We start from the raw sequence: 12,458 nt of genomic DNA on the forward strand, positions 1-12,458 counted from the left end.
AAATCCTGGGAAGGCTCTGGTGGGGTCCCGGCAAGCTGGCAAGCCTTTTGGTACAGGTTATGGTGGGGAAGGGGCTTACCTTGGTGCTGGGTTCTGCTCTGCACTCTGCTTTTCTAGTTATCTCTAGAAATACAAGGCCTCTTAGGCCTGCTTGAGGCTGAGGAATGCCATGTGGTATGTATTACCCACCAAGTAATAGAGCACTTACCTTCTCCAAAGCCGAGAGCAAACAGCCCTAATTGGTGTAGCCACTGGAATATTGTATATCTCTCATTGTGGTCCCAGAACTTGAGACCCTCTTACTTTTTCGACCAGGACAACATGTTGAAAAGATGGTGGTCTTGGGTCTAAATGGAAAAAGCAACAAAACCACATTTTAGACGGTTTGGATGGTTTGAAGTGGTTTCTGGTTAATCCTAGTTCCATGGGGCCATCTGAGAGGTTTGCTATGTCTGGGGTCTGCTAGAATGAGGAAACGATTTTGCTAAGCCGGCTTGTGTCTGCATTCCCAAATATGGAGTTTAAGGGATCATCTCGGAAAAAATGAAACAGAAGCTTCCAACAAAGGGTTTTTGAAGTTGGTTTGTAATTAACCTTTCTGTGTAACATGAGATTTTGCAACTAAATAGAGGGGAAAAAATAGATTCAATTTTAATAATTAACAGATACTTGTACACAGTAGTTCCAATATGCTTTACAGAGTATTGATTACCATATGCTGGGGTATTACTCGACAGCCATGTATAAAATGATCCTATCTATTTTTTTTGTTTGTTTGTTTTAATTCTAGGTTTCTCCTCTGCGTGACAAGCAGGCTGGGCCTTGTGTGGCCTTGTGTGGAGGTGGCCATGCCACTCCTCAGGCCTGGGGCAGAGGCAGCACAGTGGGGCCCAGGCTGCAGTCCCTGCCCTCATTTAATCTGTGACCTCACGGATTCATCTCCAAACCATAATTGAATTTCCATTTGATCGGCTTGACCTCAGCTTCCCACAGAGCCAATTCCCTAGTGGACAAAGTCTACTCTGGGAACTCTGCAGACTGCAGAGGTTGCCACCTGCGCCCTCTCGGGCAGAATGTGGCCTCCAGACAAGTCTTATGTGGTCCATCAGAGTTGAAAAATGTTTCTGAGTGTGAATGCCTTTGGATGCTGTATCTATTTTCTAGGGCTGCTCTGACAGTGTGCCGCAGACGGGTGGCTTAAATGACTGACATTGATTGTCTCACAGCTCTGGAGGCTGGAAGTCTGAGCCCAGGGTGTTGGCAGGGTTGGTTTCTTCCAGGGACTGTGGGGGAGGATCTGCGGCTCTCTCCTGGGCTTACACATGGGCCTCTTCTCCCTGTGCCTTCACCTTTCTGTGTCCTATTCCCCCTATTTATAAGCACACCAGCCATATTGGGTTAGGGCCCACCCTGACAACCTCACAGTAACTTGATCACCTCCGTAAAGTCCCTATCTCCACATAAAGTCACACTGTGAAGTATGGAGGTCAGGGCTTTGGCATGTGGATTTTGGGGGGACACAGTTCAGCCCAGAATAGACGCCCTGTTCATCATGCTGCTGTTCTCTCCATTTGCCAGGACCTTACACTGGGCGCTTCTCACTGTATTTCCTCCTGGCCTCTGTGTGCTTTTGGATTATGACTCTTCCCTTGTTTAGAAGTTCATTCCTTCATTCATTTGTTCAATCAATCATTCCTCCTAGGACTCTTTACACGATTGCAGAGAAAGTGAAACGAGATAACATATTTCCATTTTTAGCTTAGTGTCTGGCATATATAGGAATCCAGCATTTTTTCAATTTTTTTTTTGAGATAGCTTCTCACTTTGTCGCCCTCAGTAGAGTGCTGCAGCATCACAGCTCACAGCAACCTCAAACTCTTGGGCTTATGCAATTCTCTTGCCTCAACCTCCCAGGTAGCTAGGACTACAGGCACCTGCCGTAATTCCCTGCTAATTTTTCTATTTTTAGTACAGATGGGGTCTTGTTCTTGCTCAGGCTGGTCTCGAACTCGTGAGCTCAGGCAATCCATCTGCCTTGGCCTCTCAACTGCTGGGATTACAGGTGTGAGCCACCGTGCCTGACCTCAACAACATTTTTTCATTCCTTCATCTACCAATTTTTATCAAGCAATCACCCAACTTAATGCCAGGAATAGAGGTAGGCAATGATGAGCAAAACCAGACGAGGGCTCTGCCCTGACAGAGCATACAGTGAGGTACGGGAGACAGATTCGATCTGGGGTCCATAGTGTAAATACATAAACTGGCTGTGATACTGCTCTGCTATACTGCACGCAGAAGCCTGGTGAACATGGGTGTGGAGCAGAAAGAGAGGGGCAGCAAATCTCACAGTGACTCCATGGGCCAGGGGGAGGCCAGGCCATGCAGACCCCATGTAGCTTCCTCAGAATGTGCCAGATGGTGCTCTGGGGAACTCAGCAGAGGATGACACTATCAGAGCTATACAGAGGGGATCAGGTGGGGAGACAGCAAGAAGGGATTCCAGAGACTTCATAGGAGGTGCTGTAGGCTCCCCAAAGAGAGAGGGGGATCTTGGCCTAGAGGGAAGGATGGCTTTGAGAGATTAGTGTTAGATCCGCAGGACGTGGATATGGATGGGTATGGGTGGGAGGGAGGTGCCAGGGATGGACAGGCTTACAGACATGGCTGGGGGGTGTGGCTTCTCCCTGAAGGAAGTGAGAGGGTCTGGTTGGTAGGGGCATGTTGAATTTGAGATGGAGGAGCCTGTATTAAGCAGGAGGAGTCACTGTTAATCATTCGTTTGTTCATTCAATGATTATTTATGGGGGACTTGGACACAGCAGGTGTGGTGTTAGGGATCAGGGATGCTGCAGGAAACAGTACCAAGTGTCTGATACAGTGGATGTTCTAATGAGGATCCAGACAATAAATAAGTGAGTCCATAGACGGGATTATTACAGACTATGGTAGGAAGTTAGGGCTGGTGAGGGGCTGGGGAGTGCCTAGGGTGAAGAGTGTGGGCTGCTGACCTTGAGGTGGACAGGAAAGGTCCCTGTGAAGAGGTGACATTAGAGCTGAAGCTTGAATGGTGAGAATGAGCTGGATATGGAAGAGCATCCCAGGCGGCGGGCACGGCATATGCAAAGATCCAGAGGCAGAAGGGAAGGGCTCAGAATGCAGTCAGAACAGAATGGTGGCCAGGTCATGCAGGACTTACAGGTGAGAGTAAGGCATTCACACCTTTCCCCCAGGGCAGTGGAAAGCCGCTCAAGAAGGATGTCAGCATGAGAGTGACAGGATCTGCCTCCTGTATTACAGAAATCAGCTCGACTTAGAAAAGACAAAGTGGAATTCCAGGGACCTCACCCCCACCTACTTTGGCTTACCTTGGTTTGAATTGAACTTCTCTTGCCCCCAAGAATCTTGATTGGCACGTTTGGGAAGAAAAAAACCTTTGTTGGAGGCCATGTGTTTAGATCTAAGAACCACAGGATGGATGTCAGAGCTGGACAGGCCCTCCGGGATAGGCTAGGTCAGAAGTGTTGTGACTGCTCCCCGTGGAGACTGAGGGTGACAGGCCCCAGGCTGCTTTTGTCTGGAGCAGCTGCTCTTTCATCAGTTCCCCACCTGGAGGTCTGTGTGCACTTTCACCAGTGCTTTCCTTGCCTAAAATGTTTAGAAAACACTGAGCCAAGTTTGTGCTACTCTTTTATAGATGGAGACACTGGGGCCTGGGGATATTAGGCCACACAGCTGGACAGAGGTCGAACATGGGTTTGCAGCAGCTTAATCAGTTCCCTTTGCAGCGGGAAGGCTGCCTGCCCCTGTGGCCGGGTCTGGGGAGCATGCTGTGAGGGCGGGCAGAGGCTCCTGGCTTTTCCTGCATGTGTCCAGCGAGCTGGGCTGGAGGAGCTACTGCTTTGGGATCCACCCCTCCCAGGAGCCTGGGGCCGAGACAGAAAGTGTATGAAGAGAAGCCCCGGGGCTGAGTTTTTTTCTGGGATTCTACACAAGATGGAGTTGACTGTCACTGACCCAGCCACCCCTGGGGCTGACAGTACCCAGGTATATGCTTTGTGGCCCCAAGTATGGACTTCAAGTCCCAGATCTGTTCTTGACTAGCTGTGGGGCAGGGGTGGGGTGGAGTGGGGTGGGGTGCATCCGTTACATTCTCTGTGTCTCAGAATGTGTAAGTCTTCTAGCAATGTGGTGAGAACTGAACCAAACCCTCTGTACTGTGTTTTCAACTTGTTTTATCTCATGGCATACTTGAGCCTATAGTTAAACTTTCACAGCACACTTAAATTATGTCGATCAAAAAAATAAAGAAGACTAAAAAAATGCTTAACTGTGTTCTGAACTTCTTTCAAAAATAATTTAATCAATGATCTTTAAAAATTTTCATGATGTGCATGGCACACCGTAATCACTTAGCACATCGAGTACCTGGCACCTGGTCAGTGCCTGGAGTACCTCTTCTATAATTTAACAATGATCACCATTTTCATTTTCACACTGCACAGGTGGAGACAAAAGTCTGAGAATGGCAGAGCCCGAAGAAATCTGAACCAGGGTCTGGTTTGTCAACCGGCATTAACATCCTCCCCCACAGTAAATTTCCGATGGAACTGAACCGTCAGAGTTTGATGTTTATCCACTTTTTCTTCTAGCCCATGGTTCTTTCTCTTGAGTTCAAGTTGTAGCAAAGGCTGTTACTGTTCACACTTCTTTGTTTTGTTTTTACTCATATAATGAACAATCAAAATAAATAAACCGGCCGTGTGATTTTAACTAACTAAAACAAAAACCCAAAACCAAGGGAAACAAAACAAAATAAAACCAATCAAAACGTGCTTCTCCAATGGACCACATTTCGTTCTCCCAGATTTAGACACCTGGGGACTTTCTATGCTGTGGAGCACAGACGCGGTAATTGTGTGACACTCCCCACCTGCATTGATCCCTCGACTGAGCACCAGACGCTATACCTGTGTGTTTTAGGTGCATTTTCTTGATTAGTGCCCCCCCACCCCAGCTAAGGATTAGTACTATTCCCTTTTGCAAATGAAGAAACTAAGGCTGAAAGAGGGCAAATGACTTGTCTAAGGTCACACAGCTCCTCACGAATCTAAGAGACTGGGGAGGCACCTATGACTCACAGGAGTAGGGTGCTGGCCCCATATACCAGAGGTGGTGGGTTCAAACCTGGCCTGGCCAAAAGAAAAAACTGCAAAGAATCTGAGAGACTGTGGGGTGGCGAAGACAAACTGCAGGGCTTTAGAAAAGATGCTGAAACTCCTCTGGAGGCTTCTTTTGGTGGAAGCTGAAATATGATGGCTATTTTGGCAGCACCTGTAGCTCAGTGGGGGAGGATCCCTGTGGGGGAGGATTTTAATGCCGGTTGACAAACCAGACCCTGGTTCAGATTTCTTCGGGCTCTGTCATTCTCAGCCTTTGTCTCCACCTGTGCAGTGTGAAAATGAAAATGGCGATCATTGTTAAATCATAGAAGAGGTAATCCAGGCACTGACCAGGGCAGGGCGCCGGCCACATTCATTAAGGCTGGTGGGTTCGCACCCAGCCTGGGCCAGCTAAAACAATAACAACTACAAAAACAACAGCAACAAAAAATAGCCGGGCATTGTGGTGGGCTCCTGTAGTTTCTGCTACTCGGGAGGCTAAGGCAAGAGAATTGCTTAAGCCCAAGAGTTTGAGGTTGCTGTGAGCTATGATGCCACAGCGCTCTACCTAAGGTGACAACTTGAGACTCTGTCTCAAAAAAAAAAAAAAAAGATGGCTATGCCTTTTTAGGTTCCCAGAGCATCTTGAGATGACAGACCGGCCACAAATCAGTGTACTAACTTCCTGGTGTACCATTTACTGCAAACAGTAGTGGTCTCTCTCAACATGAGAATCCCAGTTTTCAGAGTATGTTAGATTTGGCAGTGTGATAATGCTGTATGTCAACGCTGCCCCTACACACGCCCCCCAACTAAATCTCAGGAGCTCACATCAACCAACATTTCTTTGTCTTGGTTTTGGGTCTGTGGCTCAACTGAGGTAGCTTTGCCGTGTTTTGAGTTATGGTCAGGTGTGTCCCCTGTGCTTCTTCCTTCTGGAATCAGAGGTTACTCAGAGGATGTCCTATGGTGACCCAGCCAAACCAAGTAGGCACATTAATAACCTCTGCTGGCCTCACATTCACTTTGATTCTTTTTTTTTTTTTTTAGACAGAGTCTCATTGTTGCCCTTGGTAGAGTGTGGTGGCATCACAGCTCACAGCAACCTCAAACTCTTGGGCTTAAGCAATTCTCTTGCCTCAGCCTCCCAAGTACCCGGGACTACAGGTGCCCGCCACAATGCCTGGCTATTTTTTGGTTGCAATTGTCATTGTTGTTTAGCAGGCCTAGGCTGGGCTCGAGCCCACCACCTTTGGTGTATGTGGCCGGCGCGCTACTCACTGAGCTATGGGCACTGAGCCACATTCACTTTGATTCTGTTGGTCAAGATAAGTCAGAAGCCCAAGCACACCCTTAATGCACAAAGGAGCTGTGCAGTCTGTGTCCTCTACCACCAGTGGAGCCGCTGTGCCTGAAAGCCCTGAACTATGTAATACATTCCTTTTTCAGGTTGGGGGAGGGGGCATAAGCCTGTTTGAATTGGATATTTGTGCCTTGTAACCAAAAAACACTTACTAATTCAGAAGGGGAGGCAAAGGCAGTAGAGAAAAATGACTGAGATCAGACCTGGGTTCAAATCCTGACCCTGTCACTTAGAGCTGCATGACCTTGAGAATAGTAATGCACACTCTGAGGGTGGGTTGTAGGCTCGTCATATAAAACAGACCCTCTGGGTTCGGCATCTCAATGAAGGATTCTGAGGTGGGCTTCCTGTCTTTCCTGGGCAAAGATCCAGCCTCATGGTTTGTTTGTCCACAGATCCTTCAAGTCCCACGCACCTCTTGCCTGTGGTCTATGGGAGGCTGGGGTTGGCTCAGGCTCTGGGCTCTGGCAGGCTTTCCTGTCCTTCCCAGAACAGCTCCCTCCCCTGCTCTCCAGGCTGCTCTGGGCCAGGAGGTCTTAGCACCTTGGACCCCCAGACAGACCCAGCCCTGTCCTAGGGGAAGAGCCCCTTCCTCAGTAGAACTGCAGGCTCTTGAAGATGGAGGACTAGGGTGCTCCTGACACTCCTTTGGCATTAGCTGAGAGAAGGCTCAGGCTCCCACACAGAGCAGTAAGAGGCACCCCAAGAATTCAAACCCTCGTCTCTACCTCTATGCCACTCCCTACCCTCAGCTTTCTCCCTGGGAGCACTGCTCCACATGGGGGTTACAGACAATTAGGGGACAGACCAAGGAACATTTTTATCTTAATAACTATGGATTATGCCATGGATTTGTGTCAGTGGCCATCCTCTGGCCCCTTTTGTGCTTTTGTGTGAGAACACCAGCTTCATGAGGACAGGGATTTTTTTGAGACAGAGTCTCACTCTGTCACCCGAGGTGGAGTGCAGTGGCCGTCACAGTTCACAGCATCCCTCAAACTCTTGGGCTCAAGCTATCCTCTTGCCTCAGCCCGCCAAATACCTGGGACTATAGGTAACTGCCACAAGGCTTGCTTTATTTTTCTTTCTTTCTTTTTTTTTTTTTTATTTATTTTTTAGTAGAGACAGGAGTCTCGCTGTTACTTCGGTGGGTCTCTAACTCCTGAGCCCAAGCAATCCTGCCTCAGCCTCCCAAAGTGCTAGGATTACAGGTATGAGCCATTGTGCCACCAGGCTGAGGAGAGAAATTTTTGTCTCCTTCATCGCACTGTGTTTTCAGAGCCTTGAATAGTGCGCAATACACATGTGAACTAAAATAACATCTTATGGCTCCCCCCTCAGTGACTGACTGACTGGACCCTCTCTTAGCTAGGAAAATCCCTAAAACTGAGTTGTCAGCCCCGAGAAAGGAGATCAGATGGGCTCATTATGTCCTCCTCCCCCTCTCAGAGACGTCCTCTGTGACTCATCAACAGGCCTAAGACCTATCTGCAGGTCCTCAATATACATAACAAACCACTTGCGGCTGTCCAATACTTCGTCTCTAATTAGCAGACCCTTTATCTTAAGCACTCCTTTTCTTTTAGACAGAGCCTCTTTCAGCCAATTGTCAGCTAAAGAATCTTTAAACCCACCCGTGACCTGTAAACTCCTGCTTCCAGATGTCGCACCCTTTGGGGCCAAACCAACGTATGTTTTCCACCTGTATTCATTTATGACCTCACTTGTAATCCTGGTCTCCCTAAAATGTATAAAACCAAACTCCAACTCTACCACCTCGAGTCCACGCGCTCAAGGCTTCTTGGGTGTGGCTCTGGGTCAAGGTCCTCAAATTTGGCTCAGAATAAACCTCCTTAAATTATTTTACAGCGTATGGCTCTTTTCCGTTACACACAGTCGGCGCTTAATAGATGTTTCAGTGACTAAATAAATGAGTAAGAGGCTGGAGGGAACGAGCGGCATGCAGTGCTAGTTTTCTTTCCTATTACTGAGAGAACAAAGTCAGGTCAGTTTGGAGGCAAATGCTCAGGGAAGCGCCTGGAAGGGGCATAGGAACTGCAGGCGGCGTGCCTGTTCTTAGGCAATCTCAGGGGACTCGGCTCTGGTGTCCCTCCCAGTCCGTAACTCCAAGATTCTCAGAAGCACGTTTTTCGTGGGCTGATGTAAGAGGTTGAGTTTATCAATGTAAGAATTTCACATATATCAAAGCAGTACCCTGAACCCCATAAATGCATCAATGTACAAAATTATGATTTAATAAAAAGTAATTTTAAAATGTATAAAACAAACAAACAAAAAAAGAGGTGAGTTTGCTTTGTCCTGGTATCTTAGTTTCCTGTGACTATCATAGCAAATGAAGTACAAACTGGGTGGCTTGCAACAGAAATGTATTGTTTCACAGTTCTAGAAACCGGAAATCTGACCAGGTGTCAGCAGGCCCATGCTCCCTGGGAGGGCTCTACAGGAGAACCTTCCCCATCTCCTCTGGCTCTGATGGCTCCAGTCTTTCCATGGCTGGTGGACACCTAACTCCAATCTCTGCCTGTTTTTCATATGGCCTTCTCCTCTGAGTCTTTTCTTCTATCTTTTAAAAGGATACTTGCCAATGGATTTAAGCCCCACCCTGGTAATTCAAGATGATCCTATCATGAGATGCTTAGTTTAGTGACAACTGCAAAGATCCTTTTCTTTTTCTTTTTTTTTTTTTTTTGAGACAGAGCCTCAAGCTGTCACCCTGAGTAGAGTGCCGTAGCGTGACAACTCACAGCAACCTCCAACTCTTGGGCTTAAGTGATTCTCTTGCCTCAGCCAATCAGGGACTACAGGCATCTGCCACAATGCCCGGCTATTTTTTGGTTGTAGTTGTCATTGTTGTTTGGCAGGCCTGGGCTGGATTTGAACCCGCCAGCTCTGGTGTATGTGGCTGGAGCCTTAGCTGCTTGAGCTACAGGTGCTGAGCCCAAAGACCCTTTTCTAAATACCATCAGGTCACATTCACAGGTTCCGGGGTTTCAGGACTCAGACATAGCTTTTTGGTGGCCTCTATTCAACCCACTGTACCTGGGACCCAGTCCTTATTCAGCACCAATCCTGCCCAGCAGCACTGCCCTCTCCAGGGAAGCCCCGCTATGTCTTAACGACTGTTGGGGCACATTTGATGGAGCCTGGCTGAGGAGCAGCAGAGTCCCAGGCAGCCATCACGAGAGTTTTTTTCCTCTGGCTGGCTGTTCCTGAAGAAGGAGGATGAGGTCGAGCCAGGAGGATCATGGTCCTTGAGGAACTGGTAGAGGGCAGAGGCCTTGTTGTCCACCTCTCTGGAGTTGAGTTCTTCTGTAGACTGTGACAAATATCCTTTCTAAATTCTTGTGGGAAGGAAGAAGGGAGAGAAGGGTCTGCACAAGGAACATGACGTGGGAGCCCATGGCCTGCATGCCTGTGCCACATTCACCTGACAGATTGTCATAGATTACCTGCTAAGCGAGAGAGAGCCAAAGAGACACAGCCCCAGTCTACATTCTTGCCACCTGGGGCAGAAAAGAGATTAAAAGTGAACCTATAGATAAAACAATTACAAACTGGGAGGAAACAGACTGGGTGTAGGGGTAGAGAACGACAGGCAAGGACTCTCAGAAGAAGTAGTATTTGAGTTAAGACCTAACATTGGAGGAAAAGGATGCCAAATTACAGGAACAGCAGGTGCAAAGGCCCTGGGGTTAGAAAGAGCCCAACACATTGGATAAATAAAGAAATAGCCAGTGCTGGAATGTACTCAAGGGGGTGGGTGGGTGAGAGAAGGAGAGGTCAGTAAGTACTAAATCCTACTAGCCCTGTGGGTGGTGGACAGAAATTTTGGATTTTATTCAAAAGATTTTAAACAGGTTGTGCTACGACTTGATTAGGTTGTTAAAGGATCCCTTGGGGGCCAGGCAAAGAACAGATTGTAGGGCAGGGGTTGGCAATCTTTCTCTGTAAAGATCCAGATGGGAAATATTTTTGGCTTTGGGAGCCATGCGGTCTCTGTTGTGACTACTCAGCTCTGCTGTCATAGCCTGAAAGCAGCCAGGGGCAATATGTGAGCAACCAGGCATGGCCTCATGCCAATAAAACTTTATAAAAACAGGCAGTGACTGGATTGGCCTGCGGGCCATGGCTTAATAACTCCTATTGTAAAGAAACAAAAGTATAAATGAGGAAAGTCTTGTGGCCCTGAGCAAGTGAGTTAGCCTTAAGTTTTCTTCTCTGTAGAATAAGCATGCCTTACCTCACAGATATGAAATTTCTGAGCCTTAGTGGAGAAAAAGTGCTGAGTGCAGAACGCAGGCTGGAGGTGGGTACTTTACACTCAGTGGCTGTAACAACAACACTGGCTGCTGTGGTTTTTATTATATCCAGCTGGCACGAGCACATTTGTAAAGCGAAGGCCTGGAGTGGGTACAGTTAACCAAGTGCTGGCCTTTGCAGTACATTGGTGGCCAATTGGAATGTTTGTGTGCAGAATTGAATAAATGCTACAGTGACATGAATTAGAGCTTCCTCCCCAGCTGGGCCAACCCTCTTTCCATAAATCTTGCTCACAGGCTCTACTTCTTCACATTCTGTCCTTCAGTGTGGCATCTGCCACCTTCTGCTGTGGCTAGCCCCAGTGACCCTCCTGACATCCCTTTCCCTTTTCTGGGGGAGCATCTCTGTAGCAGCAGCAGCTATCCTGGGCTGCCCTTCTGGGCTGCATGTGGGTTTAACTCTTGTTTACACCTTTTTGGGGCTCTTTTCCTCTCCCGACCCCTTGTGAGGGGGGCATGGGTAGTTAAGACTTTCTCTTTCTGGTAGCTTGGTAGGAAGGAAATGATTGAGAAGGGAAAGGATCTGTTTTTCTTGAAAATCCTGGCTGGGGAAGGGCAAGGTAGGTATAGAAGAGAGAGGGAGGTGAGGGAAAGGGAGGTGGGTGTTTGGGGGAGTCTGAGAAACCACGTTTGTCTATCGCTTCTGGCCAATCCTGAGGGCCAGAGCAGGCTGAGAGGCAGGGAGGCTAACATGGGGCCTTTTCCAGTCCTTGTGTTCTCAGGGTCACTTTTGTGAACCAACGCGGGGAAGGGGAATGAACCAGAGTGGAAGTGGCGGGGACCGAGGAAAATACAACACAAGGAAAGACACAGAGAGGAAAGATGGGATCGGGAGGTCCGACTGAGCTGATGGCTGCAGCCAGCCCCAAAGCACAAAATCAGCATTATTTTATAGTATCTGTGCGGGGTTGTCCACGGGGAAGTAGCATAGACAAAATGTCTTCCAGTATGATTGGAAAATGCAAATGACTTTAATAAAGACAAATCTTCCTGTTAATGGTTTCTATTCAACTTTGTTATGATAAGAAGTGAAAAGGGAAAGATCACAAGAATCTTTGCATAGTTCCTAAAAATAAAGTAGACAAACAAGAGCTACCTGACTTCTGGCAGGCGGGGCATGAAGAAAGGAATATGGTTGTTTTGGGAAAGGAGAAGCAGTTGGGGGTTTATTCCCTGAGTGTTCCCCAGGCTGTGGGGGCCCTGCTGCCTCACGGCCGCTCTCCGTAGGTCACTGTCATGGGACCTGAGTGTTGAGAGCAGGAGCCTCAGCAGGGCCTCCTCCTAAGTATTGCCGGGTGGGACTTGACACAAAACACAGAGGTATAGAGGCAAGAGGGATGGGCAGAGATGAAGGGAATGTGGCCAGAACCTTAGGGCAAAAATGAGGCAGCAGGGGGTCCCCAAGTCCACTTTCTCCTAAGCCTGCTCTCTCAGAGCAATGACCGTGATAGTACAGTTTGAGAAGAAGGGGAGCCCTGTCCAGAATTCTCTGTCCTTCCAGCTGGATGTCCCTGCACTGGATAGACATTATGAGCCAGACAGATGGACAGATGATGGATGGACAAACAAATAGATGTAAGATAAATGAATGGA

The sequence above is a fragment of the Otolemur garnettii genome, unplaced genomic scaffold (genome assembly GCF_000181295.1).
Source record: "Otolemur garnettii isolate 467f Iridium unplaced genomic scaffold, OtoGar3 scaffold00015, whole genome shotgun sequence".
In the NCBI taxonomy this organism is placed as follows: Eukaryota; Metazoa; Chordata; class Mammalia; order Primates; family Galagidae; genus Otolemur; species Otolemur garnettii.